The sequence below is a fragment of the Theropithecus gelada genome, chromosome 13 (genome assembly GCF_003255815.1).
Source record: "Theropithecus gelada isolate Dixy chromosome 13, Tgel_1.0, whole genome shotgun sequence".
Taxonomy (NCBI): domain Eukaryota; kingdom Metazoa; phylum Chordata; class Mammalia; order Primates; family Cercopithecidae; genus Theropithecus; species Theropithecus gelada.
In genome coordinates, this window is record NC_037681.1 from 44,965,692 (window position 1) to 44,983,164 (window position 17,473).

Below are 17,473 nucleotides of genomic sequence, written 5' to 3' on the forward strand. Positions count from 1 at the left end.
AAATACTGCTTGTCTTATGTGTCCATGTGAAGAGACCACCAAACAGGCTTTGTGTGAGCAACATGGCTGTTTATTTCACCTGGGTGCAGGTGGACTGCACCAAAAAGAGAGTCAGCAAAGGGTGGTAAATTATCATTAGTTCTTACAGGTTTTGGGATAGGTGGTGGAGTTAGGAGCAATGTTTTGCAGTCAGGGGGTGGATCTTGCAAAGTACATTCTCAAGGATGGGGAGAATTACAAAGAACCTTCTTAAGGGTAGGGGAGGATTACAAAGTACATTGATCAGTTAGGGTGGGGCAGAAACAAATTATAGTGGTGGAATGTCATCAGTTAAGGCTATTTTCACTTCTTTTGTGGATCTTCAGTTGCTTCAGGCCATCTGGATGTATACGTGCAGGTCACAGGGGATATGATGGCTTAGCTTGGGCTCAGAGGCCTGGCACTGCTATTCTACTACAAAAAGCAAACAACTTTATTTTAAAGTCTATGGAAAAGTCAAATAAACTTTATACATGTATCGAATAATTTACAGCATTTTCAATGTTTACAGTGTTTTTAACATTAATATGGATGGTTTGATTTCAAATTTTATTTAAATCTTTTTCGTCTTCAATTTGGAGAGCACGACTTGTGTCATCATTAATAAGAAAGTTGGTAATATTCTTTCTTCATTCTTTTATTAAAATCTTGCATTTTTTCACCCAAAATTTGATCTCATAACACCTTCTTTTTCAGGCACCTTCTTTTTAAATTTTATTTGGGGTAAAATAGTAAGTTACTATGGAATTGTAACTCCATGCCACCAAAATAATTTATAATTGCCATTAGTGTTAATGGTTTATTTATAGTGACTCACTACCGGATGGCAGTATAGCTAACCTAAACTGTGAGTCCCAGAACACTGGGAATTTTGACTAACTTTATTCTTTTCTCTCCCCATCAAAAAGTATATCCTAAAGAAGATAAGTTAAAGCCACATTATAATAATCTTGAATCTACTCTAATTTTAAGTAAATAATATGTAAATCATTGGTATTTTAATTGTTTTTGATAATAAACTTTCATCACACCTCACAGTTAGTATACCGGGGTGAGAGAATTTACTGTCCTTCAGGTAATAAATACTGTACTCTAGTTGGTAAGTTTGTTTTTTTACTTCCTTACAAGAGAGAGCATTAAGCGATACTTAGATAAAATAGACTTAAGAACAGTGATAAAAAAGAGAGAGAACATTAAACCACAATTTCTTTTGACAGGCATATCATAAGGCAGTAATGGATTTTTTTTCCTGCCTTTTAAAAGTCATAGTCCATGGTTTCAGCTTGTGTGTACAGAAGGACATTCTCTTTGTCGAAAGCTGGTTCTTTTCCCCAAACCTTTGCAGTAGCCTTGCTGCCAATGGTTAACTCTGTTTCTGTCATATAATTCTTTATGTTATTGAGTAATTTCTGTTGCTTACGGGTTCTCAAGAATGTCAGGAAAGTGGATTTTTAAATTCTCAAAAAGATTAAGGTGATAATATATACATGAAGTAAAAATTTTTGAATAATTACAAAATAACAGGAAGACTGAAATAAATAAAATGTTAGAAATAATAATATATAGTCTTTGATTCAGGGTAAAAGTGGTAGATTGAGCACTTAGTATTGTTTCCTCTCAAAACAACAGTTTAGTTAACAACAAAAATAGGATAAGTAAGGATTTTTAAAAAGTCATAAATCTGGGGAGACTAGGAGAATGGGAGGGAATATGACAAATTTTTTGAAGGGGTAGAATAGCTGGAGTAGTAGTAGCAATCTCACTAAACTTGAAAAAGCCACTTTTAAGGGAAGAAATCTGATGACCAGTTGAACTGATACTGGTGAATCTTCAAAAGGCTCAGATAGTAGTATTATTATGTAACTCTGGAAGTTAAGAAGGGAAGTGAACTAGAATGAGGAAGATGGTTTAAAAGCTTTTTAAAAAGCCGTTAGTTGCCCTGATCTCCTCTCTTTGTCACTGTGCTTATGCACTTCTCCCATCCTGACAGGTGGGAGACTTGAGGTCCATCTTCCACATTAAAACAGAGGGTCTCTTGGCTAGTGGACACCAGTCACATTGAAGGTGGAGAGAAATTGAGTATTGACATTTCCAGTGCTCAGAACTCCTGGCCCCCTTTTCTGTTACTGGCTCCCAAATTGAAAACTAGGCCCTTTAGCATCCAGGCAGGAAACAGGAGGAATCTTTTTGGGAATCTCACCAACTCAAGGAGAAAAACCTAAAGACAAAAATAACTATACATAAATACTGTACTCCACTTGGTAAGTTTGTTTCTTCTAGGGGTATAGGTTAACAATATGAAACTACTTTGCCTGTATACAGGTGTTTGAAAAATAAGCTAAGCATTAGAAAATGGGAGCCAGGTTTCTCACATAAATATCTGTGTCCTCACAAAGAGCCTGGACAGATTGCCCAGTTGTAGGGAAGGTCATAATCGATAAGCCCCATGTATGTAACTAGAGCTTTCAATCAACTTTGTGTACCCAGAGAACTGACTACCACTGGGCATCTGAGGAAAGCTTCTAATATGAATAACAGAAACCAAAATAAGCAAATAGAAAAAAAAAAATGGAGAAAATAGACCATGCCGCCTAGAAAACTTTATGTATATGTATGCATGTACACACATATAAACATACACACACGTACACATACAGCCATATATAGATACATATACATACATACACACACACACACACACATATATACAAGTACCCAGGTATGTACATGCAGAAAGACTGGATGCTGCACCCATAAAGCTAGAATGGGATATTTTAAAAAGAACATTCAGAGAGCAAAAAAGAATTTTTACCTGTTGAGAACATGTAGTAGAAAAGAAAAACTCAAAGAAATATTGGACAATAAGTTGAGGAAATTTTTCTAGAAAGTAGAGCAAAAGGGCAAAGAAATAATAAACAGAAGATAAAATAAAGATACTAGTCCAGGAGGGCCAGCTTTGTATTGTTAAACATTCCAAAAAAGGGAAAACAATAAATGAAAAGAAAGAAAAAATGAATAGTATAATTCAAGAAAATTTCTCATAATTGAAAGCAAAGTGCTTATTGAGTGCCTAGTGTAATGGATGAAAAGAGACCAATGCTCATTTAAAGAATAGGAAATATAAAAAGCAAACTTAGATGCCTAGGCTCCATAATATTCAGGGAAATGCAAATTGAAAGGAGATACTGTTTTTCATCCATTTGATAGGGTAAAAAAATTAATTATATCAAGAATTGGGAAGGATATGGGGAAAATGGCTCTCTCAAACCACACTCTGGTGGAAGTCTGAAACAATTATTTTGGTAAACGGTTTGCCAGATGGCAAGTGGAGTTGTACATATGCAAATATTACAATCTAGAAATTCTACTTCTGGATATTGCCATTAGAAATTCTTGTACTTATGCATATAAAGATCTGAACAAGATGCTGTGTGTAAGAACATTCATTGAGCCATTATTTGTAGTAATAAAAACTATGGACAACCTAAATACAGAAATGGCTAAGATGTGGTATATTCACATACATATATGAACAGAACACATGCACACTTCAACATGGATAGAACTCCAAAACATAATGTATGAAGTCAGCAAAATGCAGAATATGTATGGTATATATACATTTTAAACGTGTATTTCAAAACATAAAACATTACATTGTTTATGGATATATGTATGTCTAAAAATGATATAAAAAATTGACCAAAAGGATATGTACCAAATTCATAATAATGGTTACCTCTATCAAGGGGAGGGGGAAGGAACAGGGTGGGCTCTGAGTGTGGGGACTTTAGCTTTATTGGTGATGCTTCATTTCTTTAAAAAGAAAATAAATATATCACAATGTTTACTGTTGTTACTTCTGAGTAATAGATCTATATGTATTTAGTTGTTGTGTTTTTCTTTATAGCTTTAAATTCTGGCCCTTTGCCTAACTCCAAAATAACAAAGCAAGAGTGTTTTCTAGATTTCCTTTTTACTCCTTTTATGTGTTAGGTACGTTATAGGCAGTCTTCTGTCACCTTGCTTTCTCATCTGATTCTTAAATGGGAATTGAGGTACTGCATTAGCCAGTACATATGACAAAATCCTGCATCAGAAGCAGACAATGAAGATAGAAGGGCCTTTACCCATGAGAGACAATTTAAAACTAGGAATTGGAAGCTTCAGGCATGTCCAATAGCTGTGGGGGTTTATTAAGGGTTTGCTCCATCTGTCTCAGGTCTCCTACCCTGGATTCCTAGGGGAGGAACACCGCCCCCCCACCCCACCCCCACCACCGAGACAAGATCATGCTCTTTCGCCCAGGCTGGAGTGCAGTGGCACAATCATAGCTCGCAGCAGCCTTCAACTCCTGGGCCCAAGCGATGCTCCCATTTCAGCCCCTCAACTGAGTAGCCAGGACTACAGGCACACACCACCTTGCCTGGCTTATTTTTAAATTGTTTTGTAGAGACCGGGCCTCACTTTGTTGCCCAGGCTGTTCTCAAACTCCTGGCCTCAAGTGATCTTCCTGCCTGGGCCTCCCAAAATGTTGGGATTACAGGTGTGAGGTACCCTATACTTGCCCTAGAAAACACTTTCAAAATATTGAACTCTGGATTGCACAGGTGATCATGTATTAATCATGTAATAATTACTAAATAATTAATATTTAGAAGAATAATCTTACTGATTCCATAATAACAAACATCAGATGATCTGCATCATTCTTTCCCCCCTATTCCTTCATAGTTCTCCTTTTTTGGTCTCTATGTGTCACCTATCTCTTGGTTTTTATATTTTTCACTTCTCACCATCTGCATATCTTTTTTGAATATGGATTCATCATGTACTTTTCTGCCTTCGTGCAGTCCCTAAGTGACTGTGCTCAGCCTCCCATCAGCATGGTTTCCCTGTTCCCTTGCATGACTGGCCATGAGTTCGTCAGTATGAGCAAGCTGTTCTGGGGACCCTGAATCATTAGTAGGAATCCATCTGACTTTAGTTACTGTTTGGTTTTGAAAAAGTACTCTAAATAAATAATGTACTCATGAAAACTCTCAGGTTTTATAAAAGATGGTGGTATTATTTGGCTAACATGGTAAAGTACACAAATGATTTTCGGGAGTGCCTTTTCTTGGAAGTCAAATAAGAAGACAGAACCTGGGTTTGTGGATGACTATCTTTGCCATATATAATGACTACTTATCAATTACAAAGTAGTAATCAAAAGGAATATCATCCCCTATGAAGTGTTTTAGGGCATTAACTTTATTACAAATGCAGGTAAACTAGACATATACAATGAGAACAATGGGCTAATCTAACTATAAATCCCTTTCTTTAATAGTTTAACTATAAGCCAATATGAAGAGCTGGAAGTTTAAGTTTCTTTGAGTTTTCGAAGTATGAGTTTAAGTCAAGGAAAGAAAAAAATATTGAAAATATAAAAAGCATTGAATTGGGAGGGGCAGTAAGAGGTCAGGATCCAGTTGATAGGAGCAATTCAGTTTGCTAACATTGAACATTCCACCTTAATATGGAATTCACCATTGGGGAAATCATCATGATTTAGAGAAAATATAGTTTTTTTATAAAAAGCAAAAACCCAAAACAGACATTAAAAAACAATTACAAATGTATTGTTAAAAATAGGTTTGTATTTATTGATAGTAAAATACATCAGATATGCATAAAGTAAACCATTCATTTTGTTTTTGAATATATGAATTAATCTGGGAGTGGACTAACGTCTTCACACTATTCAGTCTTTAAACCCATGAACATGTTAAATCAGTGTTTTTTAGATCTCTTTTTGTGTCTTTCAGCAAAGTTTTAAGTCTTGCCGTAGGTTTTATTAAATTAATTCCTAAGTATTTTGTTTTTAATGCTATTATAAATAAAAAATAAAATTGTTTTTAAATGTTATTTTCCAATTGTTTGCTACATTTGTATAGAAACAATTGATAGTCACCTTACTAAATTCACTTTATTGTATTCACCTTTGTATAGTATATTCACCTTGCCAAATTCGCCTAATTCTAATAATTGGTTCTCAGATTCCTTAAAATTATTGACCAAAAATTCATTTTTAAGTAAATAAAGACAATTTTAATTCTTTCTTCCCTAACTTTTATTTCTTTTTCTGACCTTTTTGCTCTAAGTAGGAGGAGCTCCACTATATTCAACACAATGATGAATAGAAGTGGGGAGAGTGAACATTCTTGACTTGAACACAGTATTATGAGAACTTGCAATATTTTACCATTGTATAAAGTACTAGCTGTAGGTTTTTCATTTATCCTCCTTATCAGATTGAAGGAATAACTTTTAACTTTCAGCTTACTGAGAGTTTTATCATGAATGGGTGCTGATTTTTCTCAGATGCTTTTTCCGCATCCATTGGGATTTTTTTTAAGATTCTGTTAATATGGTAAATTATTTAGATTTAAATTTTTTATGTTAATTTTTAAATTTACAAATAATAATTGTACATATTTATGGGATAGATAGTGATGTCTGATACATATAATGTATGGTGATCAGCTCAGGGTAATTATTAATAGCCTATCCATCATCTCACACATTTATCATTTCTTTATGTTGCACGCATTCATTATCTTCCTTCTAGCTGTTCGAAACTATACAGTATATTGGGGTTTTCTGTTTTGTTTTGTTTTTTCAGGTGGAGTTTTGCTCTTGTTGCCCAGGCTGGAGTGCAATGGCGTGATCTCGGCTCACCGCCACCTCCACCTTCCGGTTCAAGCCATTCTCTTGCCTCAGCCTCCCAAGTAGCTGGAATTACAGGCGTACAACACCACGTGTGGCTAATTTTGTATTTTTTAGTAAAGACAGGGTTTCTCCATGTTGGTCAGGCTGATCTTAAACTCCCGACCTCAGGTGATCCACCCGCCTCGGCCTCCCAAAGTGCTGGGATTACAGGCGTGAGCCACTGCACCCGGCCGAAACTACACAATATATTGTTTACTGTAGTTATCCAACAGTGGTATAGAACACTAGGACTTATTCCTCCTATCCAGCTATAATTTTGTATCCTTCAACAAATCTCTCTCTATCCTTATCCCTCTTCCCCCTATGCTTCCCAGCCTCTAGTATCTTATATTCTACTTTTATTTCTATGAGATCAACTTTTTTTTTTTTTTTTAAGCTTCCACATAGGAGTGAGAACATGTGATGCTTAATTTTCTGTTTCTGGCTTATTTCTTCCAATTCCAGTCACATTGCCATGAATAGCAGGATTTCATTCTTTTTTATGGCTGAATAGTACTCTATTATGTATCTATGCTACATTTTCTTTATCCATTCATCTGTTGTTAGACACCCAGGTTGATTCCGTATCTTAGCTATTGTAAATAGTGTTGCAGTCAACATGATAGTGCACATGTCTCTTTGATATACTGATTTCCTTTTCTTTGGCTAAATGCCAAGTAGTGGGATTGCTGTATTATATGGTAGTTCTATTTGTAGTTTCTTTTCTTTTGAGGAACCTCCATACTGTTCTCCATAGTGGTTGTACTGGTTTACATTCCCACCAACAGTGTTTAAGAGTTCTCTTTTCTCCACATCCTCATCAGCATTTGTTATTTTTTATCTTTTTGATAATAGCTATCATCCTAACTGGGATGAGATGATTACCTCATTGTGGTTTTGATTTGTATCTCCCTGATGATTAATGATGTTGAACATGTTTTCATATATTTGTATGACTTCTTTTGGCCATTTGTATGTCTTTTGAGAAATGCCTGTTCAGATTATTTGCCCATTTTTTAAATCGGATCGTTGTTGTTGTTGCTGTTGAGTTCCTTGTATATTCTGGATGTTAATCTCCATCAGAAGATTGGTTTTTGAATTTTAAATCCTTGGGTATACCACTTGATAATAGTCTGTTCTTATATATGTCTGGATTCAATTTGGTTTTTTTTTTTTTTATAAATCTGTACTCATGAGGCTGATTTTCTTTTCTGGTAATATCTTTGCCAGGTCTTAGTATTAGGGTTCTGCTAGCCTAATAAAACACATTGGGAAATATCCCTCTCCTACTTTCCTGGAAGTGTGTAAGATTGCTGTTATTACTTCCTTAAATGTTGGATACAGCTCACCTGTGATGCCATTTGGACCTGGAGTTTTGTTTTGTTTTTAATTACAAATGTATTTAATACGTACAGTCTGTTTCTTTCTGTGGTTATTTTAATAAATAAAATAAATTTGTTTGAGTTCTTTGTAGGTTCTGGATATTAGCCCTTTGTCAGATGAGTAGATTGCAAAAATTTTCTCCCATTCTGTAGGTTGCCTGTTCACTCTGATGGTAGTTTCTTTTGCTGTGCAGAAGCTCTTTAGTTTAATGAGATCCCATTTGTCAATTTTGGCTTTTGCTGCCGTTGCTTTTGGTGTTTTAGACATGAAGTCTTTGCCCATGCCTATGTCCTGAATGGTACTACCTAGGTTTTCCTCTAGGGTTTTTATGGTATTAGGTCTAACATTTAAGTCTCTAATCCATCTTGAATTAATTTTCGTATAAGGAGTAAGGAAAGGATCCAGTTTCAGCTTTCTACTTATGGCTAGCCAATTTTCCCAGCACCATTTATTAAATAGGGAATCCTTTCCCCATTTCTTGTTTCTCTCAGGTTTGTCAAAGATCAGATGGCTGTAGATGTGTGGTGTTATTTCTGAGGACTCTGTTCTGTTCCATTGGTCTATATCTCTGTTTTGGTACCAGTACCATGCTGTTTTGGTTACTGCAGCCTTGTAGTATAGTTTGAAGTCAGGTAGCATGATGCCTCCAGCTTTGTTCTTTTGACTTAGGATTGTCTTGGAGATGCGGGCTCTTTTTTGGTTCCATATGAACTTTAAAGCAGTTTTTTCCAATTCTGTGAAGAAACTCATTGGTAGCTTGATGGGGATGGCATTGAATCTATAAATTACCTTGGGCAGTATGGCCATTTTCACGATATTGATTCTTCCTATCCATGAGCATGGTATGTTCTTCCATTTGTTTGTGTCCTCTTTTATTTCACTGAGCAGTGGTTTGTAGTTCTCCTTGAAGAGGTCCTTTACATCCCTTGTAAGTTGGATTCCTAGGTATTTTATTCTCTTTGAAGCAATTGTGAATGGAAGTTCATTCATGATTTGGCTCTCTGTTTGTCTGTTACTGGTGTATACGAATGCTTGTGATTTTTGCACATTAATTTTGTATCCTGAGACTTTGCTGAACCCCATCAAAAAGTGGGCAAAGGGTATGAACAGACATTTCTCAAAAGAAGACATTCATACAGCCAACAGACACATGAAAAAATGCTCATCATCACTGGCCATCAGAGAAATGCAAATCAAAACCACAATGAGATACCATCTCACACCAGTTAGAAAGGCGATCATTAAAAAGTCAGGAGACAACAGGTGCTGGAGAGGATGTGGAGAAATAGGAACAGTTTTACACTGTTGGTGGGATTGTAAACTAGTTCAACCATTATGGAAAACAGTATGGCGACTCCTCAAGGATCTAGAACTAGATGTACCATATGACCCAGCCATCCCATTACTGGGTATATACCCAAAGGATTATAAATCATGCTGCTATAAAGACACATGCACACGTATGTTTATTGCGGCACTATTCACAATAGCGAAGACTTGGAATCAACCCAAATGTCCATCAGTGACAGACTGGATTAAGAAAATGTGGCACATATACACCATGGAATACTATGCAGCCATAAAAAAGGATGAGTTTGTGTCCTTTGTTAGGGACATGGATGCAGCTGGAAACCATCATTCTTAGCAAACTATCACAAGGACAGAAAACCAAACACCACATGTTCTCACTCATAGGTGGGAACTGAACAATGAGATGACTTGGACTCGGAAAGGGGAACATCACACATGGGGGCCTATCATGGGGAGGGGGGAGGGGGGAGGGATTGCATTGGGAGTTATACCTGATGTAAATGACGAGTTGATGGGTGCTGATGAGTTGATGGGTGCAGCACAGCAACATGGCACAAGTATACATATGTAACAAACCTGCACGTTATGCACATGTACCCTAGAACTTAAAGTATAATAATAATAATAAATAAATAAATAAAATAAAATTTTAATTTCTTGAGATTTTTCATTTTATGTCAGTTACTGAGTTGATTTGTATAATGTTGTTCAGAACACTGTATTTGTACGATCTGTGGTGACATCCGTCACATTTCTAGTATTAGTAATTTGTGTTGGTAACTTTTTCTTGATCAATCTTGCTAAAGTTTTATCAATTTTTTACCTTTTCAAAAAAACAACTTTTAGTTTTTTTCAGTTGTCCATATTTATTCCATTGATTATAATATTAAATGTATTATTTTTAGTTTATATCTGTGATTTTGAACTTTTTAAAAACTGTAAGCAGAGTATAGGCCGGGCGTAGTGGCTCACGCCTGTAATCCCAGCACTTTGGGAGGCCGAGGCAGGTGAATCATGAGGTCAGGAGTTCAAGACCAGCCTGACCAACATAATGAAAGCCTGCCTCTACTAAAAATACAAAAAATTAGCCAGGCGTGGTGATGGGCATCTGTAATCCCAGCTACTTGGGAGGCTGAGGCAGAAGAATCGCTTGAACCTGGAAAGCGGAGGTTGCAGTGAGCCGAGATCGTGTCGCTCCACTCCAGTCCAGGCGACAATGCGAGACTCTGTCTCAAAAAAAAAAAAAAAAAAAAAAAGTGTGTGTGTGTGTGTGTGTGTATGTGTATGCAGAGTATAAATGCAGCTTCAGAGTCATTCAACTAATGTTGATGTCATTTGTTTACTTTATTTCAGTTTCACTTGTTTTCTAATTTCCATTGCATTTTCTTCTTTCACTGTAGGTCATTAACAGGTATGTTGTCAAATTTCTACGTATTTAAGACTTTTCTGGATATGTTAATGGTTTCTAATTCCATAGTAGTGAGAGAACATACCCTTTAAGATTTAAATCTTTAGAAATGTGTTATATAAAAAATGGTTCACCATTTGTTTCATGTTGAATAATAGTTTCATGTGCACTTGCAAATAAATGTACATTTGCCAGTTGTTGGATGTACTGTTCTATGAATGTTCATTTAGGACAAGCTAGTTATCACTGTTCGTCAAATCTCCTATTTCCTTACTGGTTTTTAAAAATCTATTATTGAGAGAGGAATGTTAAAATCTTCAATGATATGTATGGATTTTTCTATTTCTCTTTTAAGTTCTGTTAGTTTATGCTTCATTTATTTTGAAGCTCTGTTATTATTTGCATAACTTATGATTCTGGGCATGGTGGCTCACACCTATAATCCTAGCACTTTGGGAGGCCATAGTAGGAGGATCACTTAAGCCTGGGAGCTCAAGACCAGCCTGGGCAAGACCCCGTCTCTAAAACAATTAAAAATTTCTTTAAAATTATGATTCTGTCTTCCTGATGCATTGACTCTTTTATGAAACTTCCCTTTTTATCTTTAGTTACATTCCTAGTCCTGAAGTCTACTTTTGCTGATATTTATATTGCTTTCTTATGTTTGCTGTTTGTGTAATATATTCTTTTCCATTTTTTAAACTTTCAACCTATTTGTGTCTTTATATTTAAACTATATCTCTTATTGACAGCTTATAGTGTGGGTTTGCTTTTACTCTAGTTTCCATCTTTTAATTGTAATGTTTAGTTATTTTATATTTAATGTAATTAATATGGTTGGGTTTAAGATACCATTTGTTCCTTGTTCTTCTTTTCCTATTTTCGTGTCTTCTTTTGGGTTAACCAAATATTTTTTAGTAGAGTACTGATAATTCCTGTTAACTTTTTAGCTATACTTTCTTATATTTTCAAATTCCCTATAACCTTTTGAACACTACTCTTTTATAATTTTTAAGTGGCTGCTCTAGGAATTACAATATATATCCTTAATTTATAAATTTATTTATAGTTAATGTTGTAATAGTGAAATTTAAGAGACTTGCAACAGTATAATTGCATTTATACCTTCCCATCCTTTGTGTTATTATTGTAATATAATTAACATTTAATACATTACAAATGCCACAATATTTTATATTTTTAAATATATTTTATGTAATCACTTATCTTTTAAAGAAAGAATACATACATCTTTTAAAGAGTAAAAAATACGTAGTCCTTTTTATTTACCCTCGTATTTGTGATTTCTGATGCTTTTGCTTCTGTTTTGTAGATCTGACTTTACCTAGCATCATTTCTCTTCAGCCTGAAAAAGTTCCTTTAGTATTTCTTATATATTAATCTTATAACAGATTATGTTTGGTTATGTTAAAGTGTTTTTCATTTTGCCTTCAGTTTTTTGAAGGATATTTTTGCTGGATATAGAATTGTGAGTTGATAGGGCTACCCCGCCTTCAGTATTTTAATGGAAGAAATTATTCCATTATCTTCTTGCCTCTGTTGTTACCAATGAGAAATCAGTTACCATTTATATCTTTGTTTTCTTGTGTGTGATGTGCTACCTTGACCAAGCTAGTTTCAAAATTTTATGTTAATTTTTTTTTAGTGGTTTGACTTGACTTTGCCAGAGTTGGTGTCTCTGTATTTATTCTGAGTGGGATTTATTGAGACACACTGGATCTGACAGTTTATTTTTCACCAAATTTTGAAAATTTTCAATCATTATTTCCGCATAATACTATTTCTGCCCCAGTATCTTTCTCCTCTCATCAATTACATGCTTGGTATTGCCAACAGATTACAGAAGGCGTGTGTGTGTGTGTGTGTGTGTGTGTGTGTGTGTGTGTGTGTGTGTGTTTTCTCCAGATTATAGAAAGGGTATGTGTGGTTGTGTGGTTTCTTTTCTCTTTCTTCTTCAGACTTGGTATTATTTTCATTTCAAGTTCACTGACTTGTTTTTCTGCTGTCACAAATCTACTGTTGTTAAGTCTGGCCAGTGAATCTTGAAATTTGCTATTGAATGATCTAGCTCTTGAACTTCCATTTATTTCTTTCTCAGTTTCCATTTGCTGCCAGTATTTCTCGTGTGTTTACCCATTATATATAAATAAAATATACATATATATTTAAAATCTTTAAACATATTTATAATAGCTACATTCACATCTTTGTTAGGTATTTCCAACACCTAAATCAACTTGTGGTGTGCTGCTGTCGACCACCTTTTCTCCTGATCTGGAGTTACATTTTCTAGCTTCTTTGCATGTTTAGTAATTTTTTATTGCATACTGGATGTTGTGGATGACATTGTGGATTGTTAACTCTTTTTGAAGAGTACTGATTTATCTTTTAGTAGACAACTAAATTACTGACTAGTAAACATACACTTAACTATACAACTCAGCAATTACAGTCCCAGGCATTGAAATGAAAACGAATGTTTTTACAAAAGCCTGTACACAAATATTCATAGCAGCTTTATTTATAATAGCCAAAAACTAAACACAACCCAAATGCACTTTACAGGACAAATAGTGAAAAAAACTGTGGCACCACTGTACCATGGAGCAATAAAAAGGAATGAACTATTGATACATGCACCAAACTGGTTGGATCTCAAGGGCATTATGCTGTGTGAACATGTACCCTAGAACTTAAAGTATAATAAAAATAAATAAATAAAATAAATTTAGAAAAGCCAACTTGAAAAGATTCCATGCTATATGATTCAATTTATGTAGTATTCTCAAAGTGACAAAAATTATAGAAATAGGGAACAGATTGCAGTTGTCAAGAGTTAAGGAAAGGGGTATAAACAGCATGAAACAATTCACCTGTGGTGATGGAGCAGTGAATCTCATTGTGGTATAGTTACATGAATCTGTACATGTGCTAAAATGTCATAGAATTGTAAAAAAGACATACAAAAAATGAGTGCATGCAAAAACTGGCAAAATTCAAGTAAGATCTGTAATCTAGTCTACTCAATTTCCAGCTTCCTTTTAGCTCTGATTTACATTCTTTAATGCCTCAAGCCAATAAGACTGTGGTTTTCTCATTTAAACCTAGTCTCTCTGAGCTTAAGTGGGAGTGCTGGAAAGAGTTCCCTTCCAGGAGAGTCTCATAAGTGTGTATCTCACTCAACATAATTCCTTTCTTTCAATGATCAGAACCCCTACAATTTCTGTCCACTTTGGTCACTTTCCAATTTCTTCAAACAGTTGTTTTTTATGTTTTGTCCAGAGTTTATAACTGTTATCCGTGGGCAAATTAGTTCGATATAAGGTAGTTCATCATTACTAGAACCAGACGTCAACTACCATCTTTTTGAAGTATTACAAATACAAAATGTTTGTAAACTTTTTCAATTAGAAATTTGAAGATAAAATATTATAGGAGTGTTACATAACTAAATAATTATGTGATAACTGAAAATATGAAAAAATCAGAATTTGTAAGTAGGAAAAAGGATAAATACACAAATGCAGCCCAAAACAACTTTTAAAAGACATATAAATGAGTGTTTCAGAAGTTTAAGGGTAGAATGCAATTATGTTTTACCTAAGCATCATTCTCACACAGGAGTACTTAAGCTGTAAAATGAGATCTGTATCCATTGTCTTTTGGAAATATTTTTCCATTTCACTCTGAAAGTTGCATTTTTTTCTTTTTCTAGCATATCTGACCTTTATTATTAATTGGAGAATAAAATGGCAATCTAACATCCCTTCTGCTTTTATTTTTGTCTTTTTATTCTAGTTGTTTATATAATTGGCCTTAAATGAGGTGAGAGTGAAGAGACTAGAGCCATCTCTGGAAAACATCATTATCCCATTCCCCAGGAAGCTACCCTCTGGAACACGAGATTTGACCATATCTGTTTTGAGGATTCATTATGAACAAAGAAGTCTCCCAGGTAGGAATTATAGTTCTATTTTTAAAGAGCTTTGTCTCTGCAAAAGTATGGAAGGAAAATGATTACCTGTTGACTGTTATCTTTTATGGAAATATGTGTTTGATCTGGGATGCTTCAAGGTTAGTGTAAAACAGGTGCTGACATTCCCAAATGAAAATGATAGGAAAATTCTAGGGTACACTTTATGAGCTATTTTAGTGTATGTTGAAATCACTTATGATGAGACCCTCAAAGTCCTTACTGAACTGAAAATGGCAGCAGAAAAACTGTAGTAAACCATCTCCAGATTTGCTTCGTATATTTCTAATATATATCCAGTTAATTTTATACATATATGCATAAAATTACATAATATATACCTATATAATTATAAGTATACCTGTATAGTATGTAGGTATACCCATATAATATATACCTTTGTAATTTATGTATATATAGTGTCCATATGGGCATTTTTACATTGTTACTGTTTTAGAGTTTGTGAGCTAGCTGAATAGAACCTGTATATCCATGAACATGCTAATGGGAGCAGTAGAAAAATAAACATGCACCAAGCCAAGACAGTAGATAAAAGAGTTGAAGAGTGATCAGAAACTGATAAATCAGTAAGAGAAAACTTCCAGGAGAAAATGTGTTAATTAATAGGCTTTTAATTGAATTATACATAGATAAAAATAAAAAATTATAAGCATATAACTTTTTATTATGTACTGAACATATTTGTGTAAACATTGCCTGGATTAAGAAGTAGAACAATACCACCACCCCAGAAATCCTCTTCATCCATGTGCCACAGCTGCACGCCCATTCACTTTTAAAGGAGGAGACAGTTGTCACCATGGAAAGTGATACCTGTCAACCTAGAGCGTGGGGTTTTATAGATCATTGAAGTTAAAGGCAGTAAAATTTAGTTGGCCAACAATGCCTGTGTTTGGAATTAACAGTGAGTTTGGAAGTTGGCAGAGAGCTTTAAAGCAAGGACTAGAGGTACAAAATTATTTAAGAAGGTATTCATCTAATCTTACTATCTCTGCCTCTTTAAAATTTCATCAGTTTTGGCTAGGCGCGGTGGCTCACACCTGTAATCCCAGCACTTCAAGGGACGCTGAGACGGGTGGATCATGAGGTCAGGAGATTGAGACCATCCTGGCTAACACGGTGAAACCCCGTCTCCACTAAAAATACCCAAAAAAACCCCGGTGTGGTGGCAGGCACCTGTAGTCCCAGCTACTTGGGAGGCTGAGGCTGGAGAATGGTGTGAACCTGGGAGACAGAGCTTGCGGTGAGCCAAGATCAAGCCACTGCACTCCAGCCTGGGTGACAGAGCGAGACTCCTCTCAAAAAAAAAAAATTTTTTTTTTCATCAGTTTCTAGAGCAAACACAACTCTCGGTTTCTGGCTTTTATTAACTGATGATACATTTGTATTTACACGTTGAGTGCCCCATATCTGAAATGCTTGTCACTAGAAATGTTCCATATTTTGGATTTTAAAATATTTGCGGTATACTTATCAGCTGAGCATCCGAAATCTGAAATCCTACATGCTCCCGTGAGCATTTCCTTTGAGTATCATATTGGTGCTCAAAAAGCTTCAGATTGTGGAGTGTATCAGATTTTGGACTTGGGATGTTCAACCTGTATTAATTTATGATTTCTGTTGTTTCCAATCAGACTGTTGTTTCTCCCTAAGAAGCGATAAATGAATTAAGTATTCTGATTAAAAAAGAAAGTTTTGCGGAGTAGGATGTATTATCATAAAGAGAAATTTTAATTAAGTAGGAGAGCCATGTCTTTAAGAGTTTTCAGGAAAGGAACGTTAGTACCTCGACTTTATGAAAGAGAAAGGGAGAGAAAATTGATAGAATAATGCAGTGACTGAACATTAGCTTGGTGTCTGTCTTTCCTCACTGTTCACGGAGTGACTCTGAAGTCATATTTTCCTCATTATGACATTTTTAATCTTTTTGATTTCTTCTTAACATTAAAAACAATTGCACATGTACCAAATAGTTACAAAATTGCTAGACTGAACATCTGCATGCCCATTGCCCAGTTTCACCATTACAAACATTTTATGGAATTTGCTTTATCTCTCTCTGTATTTACTTTTCCTTTTCCCCTTCCCCCTTTACCATTACAGTGATGATGATGAACCATTTGAGAAAAAGTTGTAGACAATCATGATCCTTCACTCTAAAATATTTCCTACTTAACCACAATATAATAATCAATTCAAGAAACATTGCTGTTATCTAATATATAGTTCATATTAAAATTTTACAGTTGGTCTGATTCACAATCATAAATTGCACAGTTGTCACATTTGTTTGGTTTCCTTTAACCTGGAATAGTTTATTAGCTTTTATTTGTTTTTCATAATAGGACCTTCCATGATAATAACGTTGGAGAAGAGTACAGGCCAGCTATTTTGTACAGTGGTCATCATTTCAGGATTGTCTGTTTCCACCTATTTCTTTCCTAAAAAGACTGTGATATGAGATGGAGATTCATGGATTTTTCTTTTTTCTTTTTTTTTTTTTACTGAGAAGGATATCTTAAATAACAAAGCCTACAAAGAGTTTTCAGGATACAGTCTATTGG

At 35.0% G+C, this 17,473-nt stretch overlaps 1 protein-coding gene across 1 annotated transcript in view; it reads left to right on the forward strand.

The window, feature by feature from the left end:
• NCOA1 (nuclear receptor coactivator 1) overlaps window positions 1–17,473 on the forward strand; it is a 275,560-nt gene that overhangs the window by 133,645 nt on the left and 124,442 nt on the right. Inside the window, exon 4 of the mRNA XM_025354227.1 lies at window positions 14,714–14,870. The gene's annotated coding sequence lies outside the window, so the exon portion shown is untranslated. The remainder of the gene's footprint in view (window positions 1–14,713; window positions 14,871–17,473) is intronic.